This window comes from Dermacentor andersoni, chromosome 7, assembly GCF_023375885.2.
Source record: "Dermacentor andersoni chromosome 7, qqDerAnde1_hic_scaffold, whole genome shotgun sequence".
Lineage (NCBI taxonomy): Eukaryota > Metazoa > Arthropoda > Arachnida > Ixodida > Ixodidae > Dermacentor > Dermacentor andersoni.
The window spans coordinates 34,077,076-34,089,569 of record NC_092820.1 but is presented as its reverse complement, the minus strand read 5'-3'; the positions used below and the strand labels follow the sequence as shown (position 1 = coordinate 34,089,569).

The 12,494-nt window shown below is 43.2% G+C and overlaps 1 long non-coding RNA gene across 1 annotated transcript; it reads right to left on the bottom strand.

Moving 5' to 3' along the window:
* Positions 1-347: 347 nt before the first annotated feature.
* On the bottom strand, positions 348-11,966 carry LOC129385311 (uncharacterized). Its single transcript, XR_011895376.1, has 4 exons — positions 11,732-11,966; positions 3,537-3,610; positions 2,292-2,433; positions 348-552 (listed from the first exon to the last, which is right to left on the bottom strand). It is a non-coding gene; the product is annotated as an uncharacterized lncRNA (long non-coding RNA).
* Between the last annotated feature and the right edge of the window lie 528 nt (positions 11,967-12,494).

Here is a 12,494-nt window from a genome sequence, read left to right as displayed (position 1 = left end):
CATGTTTTGCAAATGTAGGGTTTCTCGCCTGTATGCGTGCGCATGTGGTTATCTAGATGACTAGACTGCCGGAACGATTAATCACATATATTGCAAACGCAGGGTTTCTCGCCTGTATGTGTGCGCATATGGTTATCTAGGTGGACAGACTGCCGGTACGATTTATCACAGATATTGCAAACGTAGGGTTTCTCGCCTGTATGCGTACACATATGGTTATCTAGGTGGACAGACTGCCGGAACGATTGATCACATATAATGAAAATGTAGGGTTTCATGCATGTATGTGTGCGGCAATGTGCAGCGAGATTAGCAGCCTGGCCGGACGATTTGCCACAAGATTCGCATTTGTGTGGTTTGCCTGTTCTATTCCGGCAATGTTTTAAGAATTTCGAATCCTTGACAAAGGTTACATCGCTTGTTTCGCAAGTGGGGGCTGTATCGCCCGTGCGTTCGTTGGCGTGTCCATGTAAGGCGTCCTGTCCGCTCGAAACATTGCCACAGACACCGAACAACTCTTGTTCTTCCTTTCCTCCGCTTCCTGTAGAATTCCTGAAAGCAGACGGTCAATGGGGTTCAATATGGGCGACTCTCGTTACGGTACGACAGAAATAAATTTTCGCCAATTAAGAGTTCGACAAACTAAATCGCTCCTTTATGCCAAGGCTGTTTGCACAATCTAAGCGCTAACTTGCAGGCAAAGGTCCAGAAACATGCCCTCGGAAGTGAGACGTTCGGCACTGAAACAGGTCGTATTGGCTGAGATAAAATACATTGGCTATTTTAGAGGACCCTTTGTACGTGAGCAGGAGTAACATAATTGGAAATGCTTCAAAGGTGTACTGTACTACTCACGTTATCTCTGTCAAATACAGGGGGGGGGGGGGGGGTTGACGCCTCGTCGGACATATGTCAATACACACATATCAAATAGATATCGAAAAATATGAAATATTTCAGAGCATTCAAACACAATGGCTAAAATCTGCTGCCGGAGAGTTTCTTTAAAGATCCTATTGCAGAAATATAAAAGAATGCTTATGGCAATGTTCGTCAATGTAACATTAAACACCTGTATTTTCTTTCTCTTGATTTCTTGGCCAGAATATTTTTTGTGCGTTAATGTCATGAAGTTCGTATGCGAGGGGTTTCGGCATTGTTGGCGCACCATCGTTCTTACCGTTTATGGCCAGAAATGCAAAAACAAACAAGTATAGACAGAATAGGACACATGCACAAGTGCCTCGTGTATGTGTTCTTCCCTGCCTGTTTTTTTTTTCCAAATTACTGCCCTATATGCACTGGATGAACAACGTTTGGTATATTGCTGTTGATATGCTATTTATTTGTTTGCTTTTGTATATGCTAGTGATTGTTCACGTGACTACTGGAATGTTATGGAGTGCTTGGCCCGTATCTAGACCAGTTTACGTACTTAATTATTACATTGTAAAACTTAATTAGGTAAACAAATAAATAAATAATTACAGGAACAGGAATAAATGGCCACAGCAGCATTTTTGGAGAACCGGTGTAGGCTGAAGAAAAGAGGTATACAATGCCTTCCGTATGAATTCAAAATAAATTATGGTATTTGATTCAAGCATTCCAATTCCAGCAGCTGTATCAAGCACAATTTTCATCTGGGTCGTCAACTTGGAAAAAGTTTGAAATCGCCAAGTTACGAAAAAAGAACACAAATTGTACTAAGTTAACTACACTAAAAAAATATACCGCAGTTATATTAGCAGAATCTCTTACAGGGTCCTAAGGGGACTGTTCTTTGTATCCATTTCCAGTTTGCGTGAAGTGTGCGTTTGCCTGGGTATCCAAAAGATCTGCTCATAAGATTTCAGTGCGCTGTGTAAGACATCAATTTTATGCACTTCATATGTGTCATTAGGTGCAGTTTAGAGAATGGTGGCGCTGTATTTTTGGCTGAATTCTTTCTGTATTTTTCTTAGGAATATGTCACAAATCGAAAACGCAGCTCCTTCAATTACAATATATTCACATTTTTTTTTAATGCCAGAAACTTCAATGTTGGCGCAGTGTGTTGTCGAGCAATTTGGTTTCTCATTACCCATGCACTTCGGTCCTGAGCTAAAGCTTCCTGTTTACGCCAGTGCCATATTGTTTGAACTGCCCATGACGTTTCGCATTTCAGGCAACAACACTTCCCTCCATCGCACTAGTTAGTCAGTTTAAGTATAATTTAACCATAGCTAGCTTTACGTGTCGTCTGAGTGAGTTGATTCATCGAAAGGAATTCATACAAAAGTATGGCTCACCAAGCGTCGTTTCCGAAAATGCCGGATGGCTCCTCCATGCGCGCATAGCTTGTGCTGGCCTCTGCATTGTAGACGCCGCCACTGCTGCTGTAAGCCAGAAGTGTGGAATTTGTGCTTCCGATTTCTGTGCTGTGTGTATGCCCTGAAAGCAGAGGTCCCGATTTACCATTGTGCGGCGAGGCTGGAGTATTCCTTGATAGGAACGTGCAGGAAGCAAGAGGAAGCCCTGACAGCAGTGCGACCGTCTGAAGTGATGCTCTAAGTTCAACCAACAGAAGTGGGAAGCCACAACGTGATGCTACTAAAAAGACCCACATGTGTTTAGGAAGTTGTTCATTGCTGAATTCCTTCGTCTTTTCTGCCTAGAGCGGAACTTTGTTGACTTTGAAATGTCTGATTTTTGCTCTCTCGCTTCTTGTTGCGATTTGATAATGCTTGTGCTCTGTGGTAAGGGACTCAGTGCCACACGCCGGTGCTGCATGTCATAAAAGAAAATGGAATATGCAAATGCATGTATTGAAGCATCGCGGCAAGTAGTTTGCTGCTGGTTTTGAAAAATAAAGTAAACTTTCGATCTTTTACTTTTAATATCGCTAGAGCAAAATCGGGCTTACGAAAAAATCTGTTAACCCTGAAAAGCGGTGAATGATTCACGAAAGAGAAAATTGTAATTTGTTATGATGGAACCTGGAACCGTACGCTATAACGAAACCTGAACATCTTGACAAATTTATGGGTGATTCTCATCTCAGCGCTGGGGCAAAGGTAATACTTTGACTTGAAATAACAACTTTTGTTCTCCGATTAGATTTACATTTACGTTAGGAGAGCAACGTGATTAACGCGCGAGCGGATTCCAGGTGGCTTGGTTTTCACAGGATAAGGGCGGTTACACTCCGGGCTACAAGAAGGAGGAGCTTCGACTCAACTCTTATGTCGTCACAGTATATTGAATGAGCCAAATAATTTTTAGCAATAAAATGACTTAGGGGAAGCAACAAAAGCCAGCAGCGATTGTATTTAGCTTTGGTGGCACGTTAAATGTCCTCTGGTGGTCAAAATAAATTGAGAGTCTCCCACTACGGTGTGCCTCATAATCAGACCGTGGTTTTGACACGTAACAGACCACAATTCACTTATTCGTGTTGTTTAAATGTGTCGTATGCGATAGCAAACGTGAGCTTCCTCAATCTCCTTGAAGGGGAGTCCTGGTACACTAACGGCCGAAAGGCTTCGTGCACCTACCGGAGACGGTCGATACCGCACCAGCCGGGTGGTACTGCGTGTTCCATTCGTCAACACCGGTGGTCTCAGGAATTCTGCAACACAACACCTGTTCTCATGAGCACCGATTCAACAGTGGTTAGACAAAGATTGTAGCTAGTGGATACATCTGGAGAAGCTCCCTTGTGGATACGTTTGCCTCCAAAATCCTTCAGGCACGCAGGTATATTGCACTGAAACAAAATGCCGCGAGCTTCAAGATTGAAATGAAAGATTTGTTGTGCCAATATACGCGCAGTCTTTGCGGAGGGGCGAAGCTGATACGTCTATAGTATATTAGAACAATAACAAAAGTAAGGCGAGTTGTATTTAGACACTGTATACTCCAATAAAGGCTCGCTTATTGACTGAACACAGGTTGTACCACGTGCCCAATCACACGCATAAAACGTAACCTAATGACCTCTAACATGCGCGGCCGAAAGATTGTGTGATGGGGAGGACGGGCAAAAGAGACTATAGGTGCTCTTCCCAAGGCGAACGTTCCCAGATACCGCTCTCCTTAACACGTGGTTTCCAAAGCAGAATACAGGGTAGCAGGAAGCTAATGGGTAATAATGCACAAGACATTTCTGCCCACCGTCTCGTGCCCCTCCCCCCCCCCCCCCCCGTGCGGAAGCTCACGTCACTTCCAAATTTTCCCGGGCCGCATATGTGCCGTGACACTTAGGATAGAACGCTGGTAGCGATGATGCAAGCAGGCCTCGAGAGTTCCTATCATAATGTTCCCCATAATATCCCCTAGAAAGAAATCTGGCACCACCGTCTACGCCAGTTTCTTGACAGGCATCGTGCTGCCATGGTAATGCCGAGATATGGGTGTCCGAGGCATGGTCACTAAAGTGGCATGGCTGGAAACATGGTGGAGACTTTGTAGGCACAAATTTATTAAAACGAAATATTCGCAAAATGTTTTCATATACTGGCACAACATCTTCTGCTAAAGTTTACTCGCCTACAGTAGATTAGCATACGCTAGCAAAATTTTGCACTGCTTAGGCAAATCATGTCCGTTCTCCAACTTCAGTGTCTTGCAGGCACCATATGCATTTCATACAATTGTATTCGAAGCAGAAGCCCTCATGACTGAATATAAAAACAATTGTAACAATAAAGAAAAAACTGTTCATTACGTGCAATTGCAGTGCTGGCCACTAGCGCCTTCGAGGTTTCCTGGCTCTGTGAGAGCGATGCCGGTCCTAAGTATCCACATCCAGATTTCCTATGCATGCAACACTAAGGGGCGATGGGGAGGGGGAGATATTCTACGTAATGTAGAAAAAACTGACATAGCTCCTGTATTTACAAGCAATAGAGAACGCCACGTTATGAGCACCTACTGCGAATTGTATCCCACTAGGATAATCCATTTACACAACACGCGCATACGGGAGCACTTGCCCACGCAGGTGCTTTTAGGGCTGTACATATTCCGTGGATGTGTGCCCGAAGGTAAAAACTGATGTATATCGGAGAGTCGCGTCAAGACAGCCGCCTTTGCTGAAGGTGCACGGGAACCCTCTTTCCATTCGGTGAGCGAACCGCAGCAATGTGTACTGATTGACGGTTGCATCAGGGAAGCCAAATAATATTCCTCGGCACGCAGCAATTAGCCAAGAATGTAACACTGGATATAGATCCCTCACCTGCAACTTGAGAGGCTAATTGCAATATTCCACCGATGATCTAAACATCTCGAAACAACGCAGTGGCGCTTGCTATTTAGCGATTGTTCATGCCGGAGTCATGCGCACCCATCTATAGCAATCTTGGAAACAGAAGCTTCATTTGTCAACGCGACCCGACCGACCTGCCAAGGCTAGTTCTTCCGCTCTATGGGAGGCTTGTTTTTTTTTTTTATTGCGATAGCAAGTACGGGGACTCTCCAGACGCAGTTGTGCTGCTGACGTCACCGGGATGTTCCGTATAAACAAGGTGCATAACGCCATCTCCAGTCCCCCAACACTGTATGTGCGAGTGAAAGCGTGCGTGCATGTCACAGGCCACGCACGTCTTTGAAATCAGACCATCGCCTTCAATGCCAGAATAATGGACGCGTAAGCCTTTGAAGAATTCTGGTACAGGGCACACGTGCGCAGTTTCATAATATTCGGCGAAAGTCCCCTGGAGTGCTAATGAGCGCTGTTTACCTGAGTGAATCAGTGGAACAATCGAGAACGTGCTGGCGCATGCGCAAGGGATTGCCCAGAGCAAGTGTCCTCCGTCAGGCTGTCCTTTTACCATTTATTCCTCGCCCTCTCAGTGGAACGAAAGAAGAATGCGCGAAATGGGATCAAAGTGGGCGCTCTGGGATAGCCAGTGTGCTGCCTCTTTTTCACATATGCATTGCACGTTGCCGTCTTATAGGTACAAGGGTCGCATGTGCAGTCGGCTTAGAGTTTGACCTACCACAGTTACGTACCAAGTAAAGTGAGATCCACCTCAATGACACGCGGAAGTACGACAGGGTACATTTAAATGAAATCTTACGACGAGATTATCAACTATAGGGAAGGGCTATTTGCCACAAAAGAAATGTAGGATTACGCAATACATGCCTTGACATTCTGATATATTTCATGTTGTCTATTGATTATGTATGCTGTAGTGTAGGAGTACGGATTAATTTCGTCGGCTTGGCTTTCTACATCAGTACCCACGCTATATTGTCTCGGTAAACTAAGACATCCTCAGATTTATTTTATGCCCATTCTTTTAAATGAGCATCTTTCTCCTCATTATCTTGATATATTCCATAAGGGGGAGTGAGTAACCACGTAACCAACCTTAAAGTTTGCTTTGACGTGTCACAGGAGTGCAACATGCTGCCTAACCTTTTTTTACTCTGTCCGTGTTGAGTGGCCGTCTTGCAACTATTAGGTATGCCAACCCAAACGCCACCGGTGGAATGCTCCAATGTGCTGATGCAGTCGTAGTTCCAGGCATCAGTGCTAGCACGCCACCGAAAAATGAGTACAAGCATAATTTTTCCACGGGTAGCGTTCCCTGTCGTCTTCGGTAGTGAGTTCGAGTGCTTGAATGAACTCTATATTGATTACCTGTGATTTTTATGGCATGATTAGCGGCAGAGATGGGGCAGCGACGTGGAATAAAACGACGCATTCTGTACAATCACAACGCGACCTCGAAACAGATCTAATGCTTTCGCCTTAAAAGTGTCCGATGCCAGATGCAATGCACAGCATGAGTGCAGCTGAAACGTGACGTGCTACTGCGATTTTTCACAAATGCGAAAAGGTACCTTAGAATACTGTGACGTTCCACTTGTTTATCGCTGTAGTGCAAAGCCACCCAAGCTTGCTCTATTAGAAACGATTTGGAGCCCTGTAATCTAAATTTCAGTGGTAAAAGTACGCTCACATAAAACCAGAAGTGGGCTCATCGACCAAACTACTCCGAGCGGCAAATGTGTCAGCCTGCGCAACTGCACGTATTTTCTTTAATACGTATTCGTGGCGCTTAGGCAACACAGGCAAACGGACACGCAATCCTTTTAAAGGAACTTGTGCCTTTTTCTCTCCCGGGCTTATGTTTTCTAAAAATAAAGTGTTTTGCGGGAACCACCCACTTCGTGAGGCTTCAATTTTATGTGGCAAATTACAGTATTTTTGTGGACTTTGACGTCTCGTGCGGAAAGTACTGTCGTGGGCAATATTAGCGAGAACAGAGGAGCGCGTGTCAGGTAGGCTCGAACCGTGCTATGGCCGATACGCGACGGCCGTCGTCGGAAACAAAGTGGAACGGAGGACGCTGTTGTAATAACTGTTGGCACTCCCACCATTGGTCTCTCTATACAAAGTGCAGAACTTCACACGTCACCAACGCACATTGATGCAGCTGTTTCATATTGTGGTTACTGATAACTTTGCACCGAAGCGTGGCCAATAGCCGCACTTTTCTGACGCGTAAACATTCTAGAGCTACTTCCCTGGGAAATAAGCCTGTGTCTGTAACTCGTCACACGATGCGCTTCAGTGGTCAAAGTGAGTGATAACGAGGACCCACGAAAGCTGGTGGAATCTATTGCAACCAAACTCGAACTTCCTAGGCCCAGTCACGACGACATTGAAGCCTTGCACAGAATCAAAGGCAAAGCTAACTCCGTCCCACCTATTCTGTTGCGATTTTCAAGGAGTGAAATAAAAGAGTGTTGGATTGAAAAGCGGAACAGACTGAAGGGGGAAAAGATATACTTGAACGGTAATCTAACTTCCCGAATGAAGAAACTGCTTTGGATGACAAAAAATCTGGCGAAAGATAAACAATATCGCTTCGTCTGGGTGCGAAATGGCAGAATACTTTTATGAAAACGCGAAGGAACGTCAGTGTTACGCATTGACAATGAACAAGGCCCAAATAAAATAATCTGAAATGATTGACCAAGTACACTCAACTGAACAATGGCTATCAATGAAAGACGAGTGGGCGTCAGATGTTTCTAGCAGCTTATTGCTTCAGCTAATCCATGTGAATGTGAGGAGCCTGCGTAAATACAGACATGTTAAAGATTCACATAGCTGAAGCACTGCCATCATTACATGTTTTAATTTTAACCGTAATCAATATTTCAAAAGACAAATGCGCTCATTTTGCACTGCATGATTTTCAGTCTTTCTTTTTGTGCAGGGATAACAAAAGAGGTTGTGGCATAGCGGTCTATGTAAGAAGTGATTGGCACTGTGAACGAGTGTCCTTTGATTTTCCATATGCTGAAGTAGTTACTGTACTAATGACTAAAGCAGATCTGGAGTTTACGGTGTGTGCTGTTTATAGGCCACCAAGCACAAACCTAAATATATTTTTAGACGATTTGGCAAGCTTCCTCAAAAAGTACGCAGACAGAAGCAGCATTATTTTGGCCGGTGATTTTAATATAGACATTTTTACAGCAAATAAGCCTGCAACATTTGATTACTTAACACTTTTGGCAAGCTACGGACTCTAAAACAAAATTCATAGTTATACACGAGAGGAAATTCTCGGTCATCGTTTAACAAGGTCGTGTGTAGACCATATCAGCAAAAAATGTGCAAATATTTTTTGGCTGTGTTATTAAGGAAAAAGTAGCGGACGACTACTTTATCGCTACAGCAGTTTCAGGAAATGCTGTTGCTCTGACTGAAACAAAGACTGTAGAGAAATATGTTTTGAATTCTAATGCGGTAGATAAACATGTGAGAACATTCAACTGGGATTCTTTAACGCGGCACAGCCACCTAAAGGCTTACGAACTGTTTGTAGAGGCCTTTCAAGAGATTTACCTTTACTCCGAAAAGAAAATAAAGCTTAAAAGAAGAAATAAAATAGCCCCTGGATTGATAACAAAATATTGGAGCTTTGCAGCGTTAAAAGAAACTCCTTATAAAATGCCAAGATAAACCCGGGGACGCTCTTGCAAGAGAAAAATTTAGGCAGATGAGAAACAAAGTAAACGGTAAAATAAGACTAGCTAAGAAGCGCTACCACTCAGGCAAGTTTGCAGCTTGCAGTCGTAATACCGGTAAAACGTGGAACTTGGTTAACACTCTAATAGGGAGACCTGCAAAAAAGAGTATTGATAATACTCTTGTGGACGCCTTTCTTGAGTCACCTGCTCTACAGATAGCGAATGATTTTAACAAACACTTTATCGAATCAGTAAACACCATAAGAAAATGGGTGCATAGCGGCAAATTTTCGAAATAATGGTACGTTCTCTAACATTCATTCTGATTTTTTGCCTACTGTTGATGAAGCAGAATTGTGGGATATTATACGATCCATGAGTTTAAAAAAATCCCCAGGTTTTGATAAAATTAGGATAAGAGATATAGCTACGAATTTCGATGTGCTCAAATCAACACTACTTTACATCCTAAATGAAACATTAAAAACCGGTCAGATACATGAAAACATGAAAGTTAGCATTGTGAGACCTCTTTGTATGAAAGGATCTCGAAAACCTTACGAGTATTACCGACCAATTTCAATTCTTTCGTCTTTGGCAAGCATATTGAAAAAAATACTCTATGTTAATATGGCCTCATTCTGTGAAAAGTTTAGCCTTATTAAACCAGCGTAGTTTGGCTTTAGCTCAGGTCTGAGTACTGTGGGTCTGTTGGAAGATTTTAACGACTATATCTGTAACCAAATCGATAAAAACAATGTTGTTTTGACTATTTCGTTGATTTAGAACGAGCATTTGACACATTAGATCATGAACAGTTACTATCAAAACTATGCAGATGTGGTTTCAGAGGCCCGTATTACTAATCTTTTAAAAATGATTTAACAGGCAGACAGCAGTGTGTCCGTGTGGCGGAGACCTATAGTTCTTTGTTGCGTGTTAAATCAGTGGTACCGCCAGGGTCCGTATTGGGACCGCTTTTGTTTAACATTTACATGAATGATCTTGCTTGCTTACCACTAAAATTAAAAACTTATTTGTACGCTGATGACACGGCTTTGGTTGTATCGAAATAACTTCCGAACGAAGCCGCTAGAGTGTTACAGTATGATGTCTGTAAACTATTTGATTGGTTCATTAATAACAAAATGTTCATTAATAAATGGAAGACTAATATGATATGTTTTGACAGCCCATATAATGCAGTCGCGGATATTTCCCCTGTTTATCTCCCCACCAGTGACTGCCTTGCATGCTCATGTCCTCCGGTAACTCTGCTAAATAGCACAAAATACCTGGGGCTACACTTTGACGACACGTTGTCATGGAATGTCCACATTGAAGAGCTCGCAAAGCCCTTACGTGCTGTGTGCGCTCATTTGTATGCCTTAAAATCTTTCTGTGATGTAAATGTTCATAAAATGGTGTACCAAGCACTTGGGAAATCGATCATAAAGTACGTAATAACAATTTATGGATTTGCTTCTTCTAGTAGACTTAAGATAATTAACCGCATCCTAAAAAAAATTGCCTATGGCCTCTCGTATGCCAGACTTGGTCATGGGGAAGATGTCTTGCTGAGCATGTACCAGTCAGACATGTTTGTCGAGCAACACGTTTTGTTCGACGCCATGTGTAAAAGGTATTTTTCTACTAAATTCAAAAACTTGAACGTGAAATCTCGCAGCTTACGTCAGACAGAAAAATATGTGGTACCTCGTGTGTACACAAACTACGGCAAGAGAACTCGTGCTTTCTACGTGCCGGCTAATTTCAATAAATTGAATGAGAATGATATCGCGGGAACCTGATTGCGAAGTCATCTCTAATGTCAATGTGTTTTTTTCCCTGTTGATGCAATGATATATTTTGTTCAAATAATATCTTTTGTTCACTTTTTGCAATATCATTCTTTCATGTATTTTTTTATTAATTTACTTATTTGTACACATATCAGTGCTACCAGTTGACTTCCCAGCCTCGCACACAAGCAATGTTGCTTATGCGGGCTGGATCTGTAACCATGACATCACTCCATGTAATAAAGATTATTATTATTATTATTATTATTATTGTCCTCCTGTCTCCCCTGTTTGAGACAGCGCCATTCTTGTATCGCTGTAGCTGGGCTTCGAGGCTATTTGGCCCCTATTCGGCAGCTATGCTTCTTTGCCCATTCATATTGCTCGTGATAGAACGCACCAATTTGGCATATCTAGTGAGGCAGTGCGCTTAAAACTAATAAATCCCTACATTTCTGCGCCAGAACCGGGAGCTGATAAAATGCATGTTACTGTGGAAACTGCAATTAGTCTTTTACCACCGGGGCTTCTGTAACGAGCATCTAAATACAGGTAAACACGAGTCTTTATACAATGCGCTTTCATCGAAATACAGTGGTCACATCCGGAATGGTACCCGGGACTTCGAGCTACAGCACCCAGTGCCGCGTGTGGAGTGCAATCATCATACATAAGCGAAACATATTACCTTCGTTAAGTAAATTCATTTTTCGTGGTGATAAGTTTTAACCCGAGCGCGAAACATCTGCGCTGAACATAACAATGCTCCCTCCCCGCCCGTGCATCGACGCGTCTATAAGAAAGTCCCCGATTTATGAGCTCAAGTTGGCCGTCAACAAAGACTCGGTATAGGTGGGAACATCTGTACAGATGTACAAGTCTATTACCGGGTTCATGTCTAAGGATAACAGCATTCAATGAAAAATTGACAAGCGGTAAAAGCTCACGTTGGGTAGGCGCTCAAAGAAGACGAAGCGGCCTGGGTGTTTTCACGGCTTGAACTTACGGTTGCTTCGTCCGTGCAGCTGAACACAGGAGGCGTGTATTCGTTGCTTCTTTCTTCAGCCATGCCTGATGTTTCGATGGGAACGAACTGGCGTCTACTCAGGTATGCGCGATGTTGAATCTCCGCGCATGCGCACTCAATGCCCAATACAAACGGAAGCAATTACAGCTTTTCGAACTGCGAGATGTAGAATAAATTGAGAGTGCATATCTGGGAAAAACGAGACGATAGAGTGCGCCGCTAGCTTGACGTTAAAGTGGAATTTTTCGAATGCTAACGGAGGCACCGCTATAAAACTTGCTATCGTTCTGCCAAATCATCTAACCAAACTAACCCTCATTAAAAAAAAAAGCGTTCATGTGACGACATCATTGCCCTTTTTCTTGCTCTTATGAAAGTGAAATGCACAGTTGGCAGAGGAGAAATTGTTGCTCGTGTAAGGACTCATGAAATTTTAGGAGGTATACAAGTTTAGTTATACCTAACAAGCTTATGGTTACTAGAAGCGACAATTCTGCTGACTCGCTCGCTCTGTTCTAATGAAGCAGATAGCGCTTGTCGCCTGATGAGGGAAACTCCCTTGGTTCCGTTATCCACAGATTCAGTGCTGCCTTCCCCCCCCTCAAGTATAGGACTGCATATGCTTCGCACTTTATGCACTTCTTCAGTGACGAACGCTGATGCGTCGTGAGTAGCCGTAGCTC